General features: G+C 37.5%; 1 protein-coding gene across 4 annotated transcripts in view; it reads left to right on the plus strand.

Annotated features, from left to right (window-relative positions):
• Positions 1 to 13,916, plus strand: part of st6gal2 (ST6 beta-galactosamide alpha-2,6-sialyltranferase 2) — a 74,843-nt gene that overhangs the window by 27,765 nt on the left and 33,162 nt on the right. Inside the window, exon 3 of one of the 4 annotated variants that reach the window (XM_012956684.3) lies at positions 3,193 to 3,250. The gene's annotated coding sequence lies outside the window, so the exon portion shown is untranslated. 4 annotated transcript variants of the gene reach the window in all.

A 13,916-nucleotide genomic window follows, 5' to 3' on the forward strand; every position in this document is an offset into this window, starting at 1 on the left:
TATTTTTCCCTAAAAATAATCTTTTAACAAAAGCTTCCTTTCAACAAAGCTGAAGCATTTTCAGAAAGTAGATTAGGAAGTCTAACACTGAGCACCATAAAATGTATTGAATACTCTTTCAGCACATGCTCTTAATGGAAGCAATTATACAGTGGGAAATTGTGACTTAAAGTTACAATCACGCTAACAATGTGTTCCTAGTGGCCAATTCAGACATCACTGGTCCATTTCCAATCATGACATTTCTGTTCAGATTCTGAAAGTTGCCCGCTGTCAGTTACAATGACTTTCATATTCACAGCCTCTTACAACCCCTACTTGAAATGATATGAATATACAATATGGATCACGTGTTCTCTTTAGCATCTTACATCCTGCATTTAGAACACAACTGCAGTTTCCTCCCTTCCATCTTTTTTTTTAAAATTCCTGCACTATTAACCAGCATGAGTAGCTAACAGAAAGAAAAACAAAAAAACAATTTATTATGAATGTGATATCTATAACCCTGAGTGCTAGAAACTAGTATTATTCTTCTAGCTTTATATATGCAATTGCGTGGTATTTCACTTAAGGAGCGTTTAGTATAATTTTATATTAAGCATCTATTTTTGTACTGTTTTGGAATTTTTATTTTGTACTCTAGAAACTGTTCTCCATCCTGTAAGAATTAATAGTAACATTATTATGCCATATTAATCAAATCTTGCAAAAATTGCAAATCTTGGTACTTCTTGATAGATGAATACATTTCCTTTTGGGGTGAAAGTTACCATTTCCTGGCGGGAAAAAACAGTAACTTATGCTATGGTATGTCAAGGCATAAAAATACTTTATCAAAACTGATTTCTTTTAATAACGAGAGAAATATATGGATGCAAAAAAAAAATGCTAATACATTTGGTAATACGTTTGCAAAAAGCCTCTCCTGATTACGTCAAAATGCATTTATTTTTTATTGGAATTTTGGCTTTCCTAGTGCAGAAAACGCTATATCACTCTCTGCACTAGCAATGCAGCCCCCTCTGGTCCAAAAACCCTATGCACGGAAGATCAATGGGGCAGAATACCTTAGTGCTGCCCTGTGGCAGTCTAGAGGGATTACAAAACGCCCCTTCATGGTGGCCTATGATCCCCCTAAAGCAGTGGTTGTCGGACTGCATCAGTCGCCCTTGGAGTTCCAGTCTTTATAGACCCCTTTTATATAGAAAGATTCTAGATATTGGACAGCTTTGGTGTATTGGACATTGAGCCATAGTCTCAAGAAAACATCTCTGAGAAACTCCAGGCACCCCCAGGGGTCCAGTCTACAGTTTAGAAATCCTAGTACACATAACATTTCTTTGCTCCTAACGCTCCCTGTACAATGGGTTTGAAGCGCCTTGTATCATCACTTTTGTAATCAGTGCTTGGCTGCATTATTTTTATTGGACATTAATACAAGGTAGTATAGTTTAAATACAAAAAAAACTTTGAATACAGTTCTTTTATGCAGTTGGCAAAATGAATATATCTGAGATAAGGTCACTGCAGTCCTTATTTCTACACTCATAGCCTTTGATTAAATTCACCTTTTAAAAAGTATTTAGTCATCATTTCTCCTTGTTCTCTTTTGACATTTGACTTTCCTCTTTTGACTATTATTTCCCACACTTTCCCATCTGATCTCTGTTCTCCTGTAAGTCAGTGTGTGTACAGTTCATGTGGTCTGTTCATTTTCTTTTAATGAAAGCGCTCTATTCTTCTTTGTCCTTCTCTCTTATCTATTCATAATACTGTGTGTTCTCGCCTTTGTTCTGCATTCAGATGCTATTATGCAAAAGTATGTATTAAAGATGTAATGAGTATATCTGTAGAGTGTCCATTTATTGATAGATTGGAATTTCTCTGCTGATTTTCCATAAGAGGATAAACAGTGTTCCTCACCTCGCTGCCAAAAGGTTGTGAGTCAGATTGTCAAGAAACATTGGAGAATCATGTAATTTGCTATATAGGGCTGAAAACTACTGTGAGTTGATGGTCTTACAAGTCAGCATAAAGTCAAATGGAAAAGACCTAAATAGGGTTTCGCAGAAAAGTCTTCCCTATCAGTCAATCAAGAGCAAGCTTCAGCAGTTACAGTCCAACTTTGATTTTACTTTTCTGCATTTTAAAGGAGAAGGAAAGTCATTTTGGCCTTCTACTCCAATTTGATTAGCCACATTAGGGCAAGCCAGAATGCTGCTATATTTAATATGCAGAATGCTTTACCTAAGCAGCCCTAGAAGCTCCCTCCATTTGTTTAAGATAGCAGCTGCCATTTTAGCTAGGTCTCTGTAGTTTCCTGCTGCAGCTCTAGCAGTTGGTAGCTCTGATCACACATTCTGATGGGAGGGGGACTGAATTCTTCTTAATTCTTATGGGAGGGGGAAACAGGAGAAGGGGAGAGGAGAGAGCTATGCAGACTCCAGCTCAGGGAATGAAGGATTTTTCTGTGAGAGAAAGTCAGAGGAACACATGCTGCATTCCACCTGTGCCTGTGTTAGTACAGACCGATACAAAAGAATGAGATGTGTTTCTTCCTGTGCTCCCCTGCAGCAGAAGAACGCAGGGGAGTGCAGGAAGAAATGCATGTGAGTACAAACTCTTATGTATTAGGGCTTCTAAATTCTGTAAAAATGAAGTAAAAGACATATATAACAAAATATGAAAAAAATACATTTCTGAGGGATTGCCGTTTATTAATATTGTTACACACTTCTGCAATATGGCTGTTAGTGCACAGTTAGACAGATGCTATGCTCCAAGGGATAATCATATGTATGCTCTACCAACCTAGTTAAGCTGTGATGTGCAATCTATGGCCCTCCAGTTTTCAGCTTTAAGTGGAATGCTGAGTTGTATTAGTTCAAAATAATCTGGAGGACCACAGGTTATCCATGCCTGCCCAGGTGTTTGGCTGCCATTGCAGTAAAAGCAAAGGATTTGTCTTCACTGAGTAGTGAGTTCTTGCTGTGTGGGGCACTTTAGGATCATTCAGGGCTGTCAATTAAGAGGATACAAATACACATTTAAATCAGGGACATTTGTAATAGATTAAGAAATCTTTGGCATTGCAAACTTTTTTGTGCAATGAACAAACAAGAGACATTAGAACTAATGTATTCGGTATTCCCAGACAAGCTTTATATATGCTGCTGTTTCCACTTGCAGCTGTAGTTGAACATGCTATATGTCTGCTGATATGAAGGTTTGAACTCACAGGAGACCGGTAAGTGGTTATTTTATTACTTAATAAGGAAGATAAATTCAGCTAAGAACTGACTGAAGCTCAATAACACATACAAAGAATGCGATAAAAGCATACACAGTATTTTAAACATTCCATACAATGAAGGAAATGCTTTAGATTTGCAATTTGATATCTTTGCCTGATGTTCCAATACATTAAAGAGGCGATTGCCAGATTTAGATAAGGATCTGATTCATTCCTAAAGAGTATACGGACGTATGCAAGCTTTGAATTATTGCTAGCAGGATGTGTCTGAAAAGAAGCACAGCTGTTTTCATTTCCCTTTTTTTCAGATGATTTAGATTGAGCGTCATCCAACCGTGTATGGGTACCAGCTTTAAACTATGTAGTATTGTGCTTATATGTTAAAGGAGACATATTGGATAAATGGGAAAAAAGGTAATTTTGTAGGCAATTATGAATAATATCCGGTGCTGGTTTCCCTTTGGGCTAAACATTAATCCTATCTGTAACAATGGCCCCTTTATTGGAGCTCCCTATAGATCCTATCACTTCTCTGTCCGAGTTTGAAATGAAGAGTGGGCGTGTCCTAACGGTCCCTGCCAGAAGCACAGTAGGAGGGGGAGAGCCAATCACAGCCCTGCACTCACACAAGCACAGCCAGGCTTCAGTTCCCTATCAGGTCAGCCTAGATGCTGATTGGTTCCTATCCTGCAGTGCAGGGTACGGAGGGCCGCCGGCTCCCAAGCTCATCCAGAGAATTCAGCCAGCAGGAAGTGGCACAGATGGGCAGGGCTAGTGGGGGAATTTCTCAATAAATCAGTCAGAAACACAACTTTTTTAGCACAATCCTTCTATATCTAGAGGAGTATAATTCCCTGGTACATTCTTAATTTTTATAGGATATGTCTCCTTTAAGTGGTGGTACCCATCTACAGAAAAGATATGCATGTATAAGAGAGGGGAGGACACTTTATATTTATTTAGGGACTTAGTATTCAACCAGAAGAATTTTCTTCATATATTATACAATAATTACAGATATATCTTTTGTGCCAGTGTTTATACACACACATACACTACAGTGCATTTGTGTTGACATATGTATTTGTTTGGTTTGTTTGATCTGTCTCATTTCAACATGGTTTGCTTATAGCTATCTTTCTTGTCTATTTTTCTGATTTTCTTACTGTACATGTGTAACACAAGTTTTCTTGCTGGTACCACTTTGTGTGACTATTGATTTAGTTTTAGAATCTTAATGGTCTTTATATACTGTTGGGCCAATCTGAATGCCAAATGAGTACAACTTACTGTCTTAATTCTTACAATTAAGAATTGTTTCTTTAAAGATGTCTCTCTAGTAGGTGTTGTTCTTGCATTTTAGAGTTTTTGCATATAACAGACCCCAAGTCTGTGTTATTATTGTAAAGCTTCAATTAGTTGGCACTATATAAAGAATTTCTGCAGATATGATTATTTCAAGCAATGAAAATGTATATTTTATAATATCATGTGTAAATATCCCCTAAAGATAGCCCTGTTCAGTAATCTACATCAGTCAATCTAGCTTTTACTAGTCTTTTGCATTCATAGGAAGAAACATGAAGAAACCTATGAGTTGAGGGATAACCCACTGGAAGTAGACGAACTTATAAGTTAATTAGGGTGAGGTGTGATTCAATGGTTCCAGGCTGTAGAGTATTTGATGTGCTGTACATAGCAAATCTTCAATTTCCTAAATACATCAGTTGTTAATGCAGTAGTATAAAGATTTTTTCATGAGGAGACCACATTTAACAGGTGTTACTTAGGATGAGAGCCCATGGGGAAAATTCAGGCAGTTTTGAATGCCATATCTTATGTAACCCTAACAATTGATTAAAAAATAAAATCCCAAATCCTCCTTCTCTGACTTCTGTGTGATATGCCTTTAGCACTTGTCCTGTGATTCACACAGAAGTCAGTTAGTTTTGGGTTGTTGGGCTCCAGGTATTTGGTTGCTCAGAATTGCACAATGTGCCCTTGACCTTTGGGGTGGTAGGTTTATTAAAAATCTCCATTCTTTAAACAAGTTTTTTTATACTATTTCTGTATAATTACCAAGGAAATTGAGGGGGTCACCCTGTTCTATTTTTTTAACCAGCAGGGTGTGGGTTTTACTGAAAAATGAGTGTATACTATTCACAATCTCTTACTTGAAAAGGGGAATTGTGTGTAAAGAGTTTAAATGTAAGTTCAAACATGTTTGCATTTAGTAATGGACAGTTTAAAATATCCTGTTCAGATTTCATAATCATGAATGTGAAGAAACTGGCAGATTTATTTCTTTACATCCTGTAACTATAATATATTAACAACCTGGGATTTTGTCATTAATCAGATCCATGCCAATTGTTCTAATAATCCTGTATCCTAATGAAAATTAGAGGTGGGGACATTGCATTGTAGCTGTGGGGGTCATATTTGGACCCTTGGTCGGAACAAATCCATTTTTGCCCCCTAAAACTCATGTAGCTGCTTACAATTTAAATGTGAGGATAGAATAGTATAAATTGAACTTTTACCAAGTTTTGGAGGCAGTTATTTTATTTATCCTCTAGGATTGCCTTTGGCAGTTACAGCTCAATTCTGTGTATGAGCAGTTTTTCATAGGGAAAAGTTCCACTGTATATATACTTATAGATAGAACAGCTCTCTCATACTATTAAAATAAATATTCCTGAGAACATTTGGAGTGTTAATTTCAAATATAAATGTTTTAATATTGAAAGCAAATGTTACTCTAAGCCTCATTCTATTGTATATATCAGTTTCAGTGATTTTGAATTATAAATGTAAGTGCTTTTGAAAGCTGTTGTGTTTGCTATTGTCTGCCCTGTTGGTCTTGACTACATGTACAATTTGATCAGTGTTGCAATTGCCAGCCTTCTTAAGTTCCCATAATGCTTTGCACATTTCTGTCATTCTCTCTTTACAGGTTTATTTCACAGAACATGCAAAGCATTTTGGGAGTCAAAATGGCAAACTGCTGAAGTTCTGATAAATTAGGTGTGGACAAATCAATTTGCTCATCTCTGTAAAACAGCAATTTTATGAGAATGTGACTTTGACATTGCAAAGATGGAAAAACCCTGGCTCCAGTTTGTGGGGGAAAATGCCTATGAATCAGTTCTTGTTGTGTCTCCTTGTCTTGGGAATATCAGTTTGTGTACAAATGCTAAGTGGATTTACATTCTTCTCTCAAGGATTTACATATTTGATTATGTCCAAAGCCAAGATCTTGTTTCAACGACATTAGCGTCTTTTGTCAGTTTAACCTAACATCTTGTTCTCGGTTCATTTGCTGATGATTTTCTGTGTAACACTTCATTCACAGTTTGCAATAATAGACTTGACTCAACTAGAAAATTTTAAATGTTATGAAAATGAAGAAAACACAAGAACAAAGACCACAAATCGAACTTACCCAGTTCATGGGAACAAATTGTTTTTTTTCTAGTATGATCAGTTAAGTAATTTCCACTTTATATTGTTGGGTTATATCTATGGGACTGATTTATAAACATTACATTTTTTGCTGCCATTTGAATTTTTTTTGTGCTAAAATTCACAACATGGAATTCGGGGTTTCCAAAATTGGAATTTTTAAATTTATTATGCACAATAGCTGCAAAAAACTTTAAATGTATAAGTTTGGCATGTAAAAGTTTGCACGTTCATACCGAGGTCAAGGGGAGTCATCTAGCAAAATATAAGTGATTTATTTTTTTTTAATTCGAGTTTTTCAAGAGAGCTTGTAGAATTATTGGAAATGAGGAGTAGAATACAAATTTGCTGCATTTGTATTTTTTCTTAGGGTTTCATTTGATTTTTTTAATAAATAAACACACATTCAAGTCTTGCAAGTTTGAGTTTATTCAAATTGGGAAAAAAAAATTCTAAAAATTTACAAATTTTAATTTTACAAATTGTGAACTATAAATAAAAGAAAAAAAAAACAAATTTTTAAATGTAGGCTTGTTTATTTAGTTTTGCAGCTTTGTAGCAGCCAGCATCATATGCCGCTTTAGCTAAATTTAGAACACGCACACAACATATTAATAACTGCAGGAGCGGCCATGGTGGATCAGGCTGTGTATGGACAGCTTAATTCAACCCAACAATTAAAAAAATGTTACCATTAGAATCCTGAGACTCATTAACCTGAGACTCATTAATCCTGAGAGTCATTAAAATGGCAATTCACCTTCATAAATCTTATTATATTCAAACAATGCAGCTTTGTATTTGTTTTTTTTTTTTAAATTTATTATAAAAATGAATTCCCTGTTCCCCTTAGAATGTCTCTCAATAGTTCTGTAAGCCTACTAGTTGATTATACCTGTAGTTTTGGACCATTTAAAATAATGTTTCATGTCCCCCTTTTAGGGCTAGATTACAGATTCTGCCCTTTATTTACATGGCTGTATAATAAGTGTATCACGTTGCTGCTCTGGACCAGAATTTAATTAACTTCAAGCCAGTGAGTATGCTCAGCAGGGCTGAATCTGCTACAAGTTTAGAGAGATGGCAATAAGTTTTTGGGAAACATGAGAGTTTCCCACAAATTTATTTTTTTGGGAAATACATTTTTGAAACAGCAAAAAAAAAACCTAAATTACCGATTTGAAGAGGTTGTTCACATTTAAATGAACTTTTAGTATGACAGGATATATTCTGACACAATTTGCAATTGGGTTTCATTCTTTTTATTTTTTGTGCTTTTATAGTTACTTAGCTTTTTGTTCAGCAGCTCTCTAGTTTGGAATTTTAGCAGCTATCTGGTTGCTAGGATCTTGATACTTTAGCAACCAGGCAGTGGTCTGAATGAGAGACTGGAAAATTAATACAAGAGGAACGGAATAGAAATAATAAAATTGTAACACCACAGAGCAATAGATTTTTGCCTGCTGGGTCAGTGACCCCCATTTGAAAGTTGGAAAGATGTAGCAAATAATTAAAAAAAAAAAACTATAACTATCTTTTTAAGGTGCTGTTGCACTACTCTTGAATTGCTCCTACTTACTAACACATCAGAAATTATAGGAGCCTTTCTAATTGTATTCTGAAGGTTGAGTTTCCCTTCTTTTGTAACATGGTGACAGAACTGTCCTTTGAATACCTGTCACCTTCCCTGAACATGGGGATGGGAATGTACACAACTGAGCGTAGGGGTCTGAGGTCACCCACTGCAGCCTTTAGACTTATAGATAGCATATGGCAGTTGACAGGTCTGAACAATGGCAGTTGTCAAGCCATGTGAAAGGGCTTCTTAACAATCAGTGTGCAGGCATGCCGCTGTAACTCGAGCATCGCTTCTCTTGTACAGCCATTGTTGTTTTTGTAATGTTAGCTGTAACCACACTCAAAAAAAAACGTTTCAGGTATCCAGATGCTCAGCAAGTGATTAAACCAAACAGCATCTTTCCTCCCATGCAGTATTTATTTTTACTTGGGTGTTCCAACAAACTCCAACACTTTTTTTTTTTTTTAAATTAGCGAATGCTGTGACATCTTTTATGAATGCATTCATTAAAGTATCTAGTGTCCCTGAATATATTTTTATACAGTGTAGCTTTAGAATTTTTGGTAAATTAATTTCTACATCTCCCTACTCAACTCAGTGTGCCAGTTTGTCAAGTGTTAACGTTGTTGGCTTCTAGTATTTTCTTTTCTAAAGTTACGTTTTGGTCCACACTAAATCTTCCTTTAAAATGCCATGAGTCAGAAGGGCTAGTTAGTCGTATTACACATTGCTTAGAGGATTGTTGGAAGGGATCCGTGTGCAAGACAAAGAAACCTTTTATCCAATGACAGACACATAAAATGGAAGCTGTAACGCTGGTCAAAATGCAGAACACATTGCAGACTTTATCTTTTACATGCAAATAGAACATGCTTTTATGTGAGAGAAGATCTGCAACAGAAATTGAGAATGTTTCTTTTTGCAATGTAAAAACAAGAAAGGTTCCACTTTTTAAAGAAAACAAACACTTTGCCTTTGGTATCAGTTATGTCAGTGCCTGCACCCTAGGAAAATATAAAAGGTAACTTTATTTGCAGATTTAAGGCTCTGCAAGTAGCTCAGCACTTGTCAACGCAGACTATACTGTGCTGTGTTTGTGGGCAACAATATCTTGGCTTGAGCTGTTTGCAGTACTTCTCATTCTCAGTCATAACAGGCAGTTTGTATCCTCTGTAAAATCACTGCAGTGCTTAAAGCAGCTAGCAAAACTGCCATATCTCCAAGTACAGAACCACACGAATGTTAAATACATGACTACCACTGACTTACTTTTAAGGTAATTCTAATTTTTTTGGCCGAAAGAAGAGGTGTGATATGGAAAGGGGGCTTGTCTCCACACTAGTATGTGTAAAAGATACGCAGCGGCGCGATTTCAGTGAAATCGCTGAAGTTGCCTTGAGAGGAAACTTCCATGATTTCACTGAAATCATGCCGCCGTGTATGCCATCCCACCGGCGATTTACATTTTCGCCGGTGGGATGGCATTTCGGGGAGATTAGTCGCCCACGAACAGGGAGATTTGTCGTGGGCAACTAATCTCCCCGTGTGCCAGAGCCCTTAAATGGATACTGTCATGATTGTTATGGTATGCATTTTATTTCTAAATTACATTTTTTACATAGCAAATAATTTAACATTTAAAATTTTATTCTTGAACCAACAAATTTATTTTAGTTGTAATATTGGGTGTAGGCAGCCATCTCAGTGCATTGAGCCTGATTCTGAGCTTTCAAAAAGAGCCAACGCTACACATTAGAACTACTTTCAGATAACCTATTGTTTCTCCTGCTCCCATGTAACTGGAGGAGTTGCAAGCCGCCCTTTGATTTCTTACTATTGAGTGCTATTCTGATATCTACTTGGAGCTGCTCTCTTGCTGCCTTCCCATTGTTCTGATGATCGGCTGCTGGAAGGGGGGTAACTCCGTACAGCTCAGCAGTAAAGTGTGACTGAGGTTTATTAGGGCTCTGGCACACGGGGAGATTAGTCGCCCGCGACGAATCTCCTGTGTCTCGGGCGAATAATCTCCCCGAAATGCCATCCCATCAGCAAAAATGTAAATCGCCGGTGGGATGGCATGCGCCGCCGCGTATGCCATCCCACCGACGATTTATATTTTCGCCGGTGGGATGGCAATCTGGGGAGATTAGTCGCCCGCGAACAGGGAGTTTTGTCGCGGGCGACTAATCTCCCCGTGTACCAGAGCCCTTAGAGCACAGGTCACATGGCTGTAGCACCCTGGGAACTAAAGAATATGGCTAGTCCTATGTGGAATTTTAAAATTAAATATAAAAAAATCTGTGTTTTTGAAAAATGGATTTCAATGCAGGATTCTACTGGAGAAGCTCTATTAACTGATACCTTTTGTAAAAAACATGTTTTCCCATGACAGTATTCCTTTAAAGATTCCATAGAGCTAAGTGATAAAGAAAAGAGGATAGCCCCATAACGCTTACAACTAAATAAGATACCTACTGTTGAGTGGGCATAGTGGGCCTCCCATTGCTTTCTACCACTTCCCATTGATTATTTATGTGTGAAAGCATCTGCGTATTGGTCACAAGCATAGCTATATACTGCATGTTTTTGGCCAAACTGCCATCAATAAGTGAGGGGGCCTTTATGGTTTAAAGAATAAGTAAACTTTTTTTGTTTTTTAAATACCTAAAATTACTCTGTACAGCCCCCCGAATAACATGCATTCTGCATTCAGATGTATTTGGTTTTTATATTACAGCCAGTTCAGCTGCAGCTCTTTTAGTTTCTTCCTTATCTAGCATGAAGCTCTGCATCTTTTGCTCCCTAAGGACTCCTCCTATCTCTGAATATGATGACCTCAAAGAGGTGCTTACGGTGCATGCCTGATTGATTTTAATTGGAGCAGACAGTGAGCATGCCCAGTAGGCACCTCTTAGGTGTTTATAGTCAGAGAGAAGAGCTCAGAAAGCAAAAGGTGTGGAGCTTAATGCTGGACAAGGAAGTAACTGAGAGAACAGCTGTTCAGCTGCTTGTAATAGAGAAACATAATATATCTGCATGTAGGGAGAAAGGAATGTTATTCTGGGGGCTGTTTAGATTTTAAAATAAAGGGGTTACTTATCATTTGAGTATCACCAGAGCACCACAAGCAATTTGGTCTGCTAATGCCACTAAACAGTAGAAGGCATGTCATACACCAGCCTACTTCCTACTTTTATTGAAATCCTTTATTTATTTATTTATTCATTATTATTAAATGGATTAGTGCAGTCTGGCCATGCACCGTTGTGTAATAAGAAGTTGCTTGGCACCAGGAACTGTTTGTCAGCCTGTGTGGTCAACTTAAGTCTAGCTTTGTCAGCCAGTAATTATGAGTTACTCCTTGTCTACCCTTTACAATGAAAAATGATATCTGAAATCTTTATAATATAAGAGTGTGTGTGTGTTTCAGAGATGCATATTAGGTTCCTTCCTTGTTCCTTGAGCATTTATGGCTTACTGCATATTCAGCCGCTCTATCATCTGCCACAGAGTGAGAATCCATGGTTTTAAATGAGCTTTCACATCTGATGAGGGCTTAAGGAGAAATCAAAGCCGTAATAATAGTATGGGTGGTAGCAGAGAGGGTCAAAGTACTCCACAGCTGTTTGCCTTGAGTTTAGAAGCTCTAATCTGTTTTGTCATCAGGTTTTATGGAATGGAAACAGTTCCAGTAATTGCAGTAAAATCAACAGGTGGTCAGGGTTCTATTAGGGATAAACAAAGATAAGATACTTTAATGTGGCCATGCCAGCAGTAAATGGTGCTAAACAAACAAAGTATAAAAACATAAAGGGAATCAATGTAGAAAGCCATTTATACATTTACCTTAAACACTTAACTTTTTAGGATAATAGCTTAGTTAAGTGTTTTCCTTATAAAATCTGAAATTTCCCTGTCCGTTGCTATGTACTGATTTTTAGATATTTTTAATTTGTAACACTTGTTTGGCTATGATATGGCAAAACCCAGGCTAGTGATAGGTATAGAGCATGTGTTACATGCGACACTTAATACAAAGGAGTGGGCCTCCGCTATATGGGAGGTACTAATGGAGCTGAGGGTGTAGTTGAACTACAACTAGATAGAGCTTGTGTGGTGCAGATAGAATAATGGACGCCAGAAAGGTTCTTGCTCATGAACTATAGTACAGTTTATTGGACAAGGCACAACTTAATAGTGCAGCAGGGTTATACTCACAGACACAGCAGTATAAACTTGTTATCACCGTGGAAGAAGCAAAGGTGACACTTAGGCACAAATACCCCACTTGGAGGATGCACAGAGGATTAGTTGACACCTGAGATATAGACCTTTCAGAAGGGAGTGTTCCGGCCGACTGTGGTCCAGGGTAGAGCTCCTAACACTGGTACCTGGCGTCTAATAAAACCGGTCCCTAAAGAACGACTACAGAGCCGGGGTGGACTAAACCCTTTTACAACTCCTGGTTGGGGCTATTAACTGCCCTTGCTAGATAAGCTGACTACAATCACCACTCCTAGAGGGTGCTATTAATAAATCTGACTGTGCTGGCTTTACCTTGTTCACGGGGCCCTGTCCCCGACTTAGCACTAGGGTATGAGGTCCCCTAGGGTACAAATGGCTTCTGGGCCTATGTTCTGGTCCAGGCTCAGTTGGGATCTGTCCAGAACACAGCATGCAGCCAAAAGAGGAAGACACTTCCTTGTGCAAGACACTATATAGTCTGCCAAGGGGAGTGGTCAACCTGGCTAAACCTATAGGGGGTAGCCTACTAACTGTAATCTGAGTGTAGAGGGCTCTGCCCTATAACAGCACAGATAAGATAAGGATAGGGGATAACACCATAGGGAGCTTAACCCTATCCTACAAATTTTTATATCACTTTTCATTTGCTTTGTTTCTGAATTTATGACAATGTAATATCAATAAAATGTTGGGTATTACACAAGTGGTTCCTCCACGTTACTAACAGCCTAAAGTTCATGCATTATGCTTGGCAAATGCATTGTTAATTCTTTACCATTGAACACATCTAGTATTGAGAAAGACAGAAATACCTTCCAATCGAAGTATGGCAAAAGATTATATAGTGGTTTGATATAACATATGTGATTAAAAATTAAGGAATAAATTCAAATTAATGAGAAAATGTTATATTTTATCATGTGAATGTTTACTTCGTGAGCTTCAATTCAAGGAAAAAAAATCTTTTCTCCTGATTCATTTCAAGAGTTTCCCATAGACTATTATAAACAGTGACATTGGTTTTTCTCATTGAAATGCATCTAGTTCTATAATACAATCTGAAACTGAATAAGAAGGTAATTCTTTTTTATCTTATTGAATCTGTCCCAGCGTGTTTTTAAAAGAAAAACATGGCTTTGAATCATTGCAGCAAAGAAAATGTGCTTTTTTTTTACTGTGGTAATAAAAAGGGGGCATTAGGACACATTATTTTGGACACATTATAGCAGGTTTGGTTTAAAACGACTAGTATTTTGCTATAGAAAATAGTAACTATAAATTCGGCACTGCAAAATCCATTAGTCAACCTGTAGCTTCTCCAGCAATTTGTATAGCCAAATTGTGGTAATCTGGGTTGGCAGGTCATTGCAT

This window comes from Xenopus tropicalis, chromosome 2, assembly GCF_000004195.4.
Source record: "Xenopus tropicalis strain Nigerian chromosome 2, UCB_Xtro_10.0, whole genome shotgun sequence".
Taxonomy (NCBI): Eukaryota; Metazoa; Chordata; class Amphibia; order Anura; family Pipidae; genus Xenopus; species Xenopus tropicalis.